We start from the raw sequence: 3,961 nt of genomic DNA, 5'->3' as shown, positions 1-3,961 counted from the left end.
ACCAGAGTCAGGTCTCTTGCCTTCTTGACCACGAAGGACCTGTGCTCTCAACAGCGTTCCTGGGCCAGAGAGTTGCTAAGAGAGACTGAGTATGGGAGAATGATACATTAGAAACCAAGGAGCCTGTCTCATTTGCCCGCTGTTCTTTTTAGAGCTGTCCTGTCCTTGTTAGAGGCCTGCCTGGGGAGGGCAGCCCTGAAACTCCCCTGGCTCTGAAACTGCTCGGCACACAGCAGAGCGCAGCACAGACCCGAATCCTTACGGGCCCCAACGCTAGCTCTCCAGCCTCTCAGCCTGCTTTTGGATACCCTCAAACAGGTACTCTGGCACACCTGTAATCCCAGCACTTTGGGAGGCCAGGGTGGGTGGATCACCTGAGGTTGGGAGTTCAAGACCAGCCTGAGCAACATGGAGAAACCCCATCTCTCCTAAAAATACAAAATTAGCTGGGCGTGGTGGTGCCTGCCTGTAATCCCAGCTACTCAGGAGGCTGAGGCAGGAGAATGGCTCAAACCCAGGAGGCAGAGGTTGTGGTGAGCTGAGATCGCGCCATTGCACTCCAGCCTAGGCAACAAGAGTGAAACTCTGTCTCAAAAGAAAAAAATAAAAATTAGTTGGGTGTGATGGTGCCCACCTGTAATCTCAGCTACTCGGGAGGCTGAGGCAGGAGAATAGCTTGAAGCCAGGAGGTGGAGGTTGCAAGTGAGCCGAGATCATGCTACTGCACTCCAGCCTGTACGCTGTACGCCCAACCTGGGCAACAGAGTGAAACTCCATCTCAAAGCAAGCAAACAAAAAAAAAAACAACTCAGATACTCTGAGGTTTAGTCAGTATTTATCAAGGGGCTGCTGAACGCCTCATTTGAGAACTGTTGCAAACAGGAAGAAAGCACCCTGCCCCTGGACGTGTAGATTCTTGTGACTGAATCACTGAAAGCAAAGGCAGCATAGTCTAGGGAGCAATGGCTGGAGTCAGGCTTGCCGGGGGTTGAGTGCTTCCTCCTGGCTCCCCTCCACTGATTTAACAAGTAAGTTACTTTAACCTTTCTAAGCCTCAGCTTCTTCATCTGCAGAATGGGGTTAATCTAATTTACCTCGCAGAGTTGTGATAAGGATTAAAGATACTATACGTAAAGTGCCAGATGTTCAGGAAAGGTGTCCAGGTAGGCGTTCAGGAAAGTTGGTTATCATTAAAGTAGCACCAAACACATGTAAAATGCTAAAGGGACAGCACATAAAGCACAGGGTCAGAGCACTGAGGGATGAAGGAGCAACTGGTTCTTCTGGCGCAGGAATTCTCAACCCTTGCTATGCATTAGATTACCTGGAGCCCTTTAAACTATGCTGATGCCCAGGTCCCAACCTGACCAATTAAACTCATCCTGACTCCAATTAAGAATGGAGTCCGACTGGGGGCAGTGGCTCACACCTGTAATCCCTTTGGGAGGCCGAGGCGGGCGCATCACCTGAGGTCGGGCATTCGAGACAAGCCTGACCAACATGGAGAAACCACGTCTCTACTAAAAATACAAAATTAGCCAGGCATGGTGGTGCATGCCTATAATCCCGACTACTCAGGAGGCTGAGGCAGGAGAATTGCTTGAACCCAGGAGGCGGAGGTTGCAGTGAGCCGAGATCACGCCATTGCACTACAGCCTGGGCAACAAGAGCAAAACTCTGTCTCAAAAAAAAAAAAAAAAAAAAAAAATGGAGTCTACTCACGCCTGTAATCCCAGCACTTTGGGAGGCTGAGGTGAGTGGATCACCTGAAGTCAGGAGTTCGAGACCAGCCAGACCAATATGGTGAAACCCTGTCTTTACTAAAAATACAAAAATTAGCTGGGCATGGTGGTGTGTGCCTGTAGTCCCAGCTATTCGGGAGGCTGAGACAGGAGAATTGCTTGAACCCAGGAGGTGGAGGTTGCAGTGAGCTGAGATCGCGCCACTACACTCCCGCCTGGGCAACAGACAGAGACTCCCTATCAAAAACAAACAAACAAACAAAAATGGAGTCCAGACCTGGGCATATATATATTTTTCTTTAATAGAAAATTTCCCAGGTGATTTCTAGGTGCATCCAGGGAGAACCACTGCGCTAAAAGATGTTTTGAAATGAGATTTGGAAAGGACAGGGAAGGAAACCAACACGTATTGAGTTAACTGCTCTATGCTAGTAGATTTCACAGCTGTTGGCTCATCTCGTTCTCCTAGTAATCACCTGAAGCAGGTACTTTTAATCCCATTTGAAACAAAAGGAAATAGAAGTTTGGAAAGGTTACACACCAAATAGCACCGAAAGGGAAATCTGCCCACAACCCAGCCCAGGCACTTTCACTGCATGATGCTCCAGAGCAGGCTGGGCGGTAGACATTACTGCAAGCCAACATGGGAGCCACATGGGTAATTTCACAAGTTCCAGTAGCCACATTTAAAATGTAAAAAGAAACAGGGGAAATTCATTTTAATAATATATTCTATTTAATCCAATATATCCATACTATTTTAATATGTAATCAATATAAAAATTATAAGCATTATTAATGAGATAGTTTACATTTCTTTTTTTTTTTGAGACAGAGTCTTGCTCAGGCTGGAGTGCAGTGGCATGATCTTGGCTCACTGCAACCTCTGCCTCCCAGGTGTTCAAGTGATTCTCCTGCCTCAGTCTCCTGAGTAGCTGGGATCACAGGTGCCCGCCACCATGCCCAGCTACTTTTTGTATTTTTAGTAGAGATGGGGTTTCACCATGTTGACCAGGCTTGTCTCAAACTCCTGACCTCAGGTGATCCACCCACCTTGGCCTCCCAAAGTGCTGGGATCGCAGGCGTGATTCACCGTGCCCAGCCTACATTACTTTTTTCACACTGAATCTTCATTATCTGGGTGTATATTTTACAGCACATTTCAATCGGGATTGGCCACAAGTGCTCCATAGTCATGGGTGGTTGGTGGCTGCCATATTGGACTGTCTAAAGGGACGGGTGATCTGGAGCATCTTGGGCAGATAATAAGAGCGGGTGGTGGGGGCTGAGGACTTTCAGGCAGTAGGGAATAACCGCGGGTTCTTGAGTGAGAGAGTATCCTGGCATAGCGCTCTGATGCTGCGGAGTTTGAAGCTGCCAATGAGCTAGAACAAGAAGTTCAAGAACAATGAGAGGTCGAAGGAGGAAACCCCAGCGGATGACCAGCCCCACAATTAGGACTGGGAGCCTTGGCCCTTGCCCTCACCTGAGACTGGAGGAGACCCCAGACGGGGCCAGTAAGTATGAATTTACCTCCATGGGGAGGTGGGCAGGTCAGCTTGGCAGGCCCTGGTTGGGAGAAGGCTGTTGAGGACCCAGGGGCTGTTTTACGGTTCCTTTGGCTCCCCATTCACGGAAGCAGACTCACACCAGATCCCTCCTGCCTGCTCCCCCTACCACTCCTGCAGCCCATAAAGGGTAATGAAGCTGAAGTTAAAACAGTCACATGAAACCCACTCATTTGAAAGGGCACCTGCTTTAAAGGCCAAATTTCCTGAGCCCAGGTTTATACATTAAGCTACAGAAAGACCTGATTAATTCAGACCCCACTCACTCTGAATTTGGGATAAATTCTGCCTCGGGCTGGTCTGAAGTCTTTCCTTTTGCACTATCTATGAAGAAATGGTTTGCTAAGCAAATAAATAGTGCAGGCCAGATTACCGAGACAGGTCTGGCTTACTTAACTGTTTTTGAGAACTTTAAAAATCACTTTAGCAGCCTCATTCCCAGAAAGTTAATGAGATCATTACAGCTGGTCCTTATCTATTTATTTCGGCATTTCAGTTTTCCAAGCACCTTTATACCCATTAGTTAATGTGACCTGGGGTGGGGAATCCTGTTATTTTTCAGCTTCCAGCAACAGACTTAGCGCCTGGCACACAGTTGGTACTTAATGTTTGCTAAATGAAGGAAGGTAGGTATGGTAAACAATACTAGTC

This window comes from Pongo abelii, chromosome 2 (genome assembly GCF_028885655.2).
Source record: "Pongo abelii isolate AG06213 chromosome 2, NHGRI_mPonAbe1-v2.0_pri, whole genome shotgun sequence".
NCBI lineage: Eukaryota > Metazoa > Chordata > Mammalia > Primates > Hominidae > Pongo > Pongo abelii.
This window is presented reverse-complemented; position numbering follows the sequence as displayed.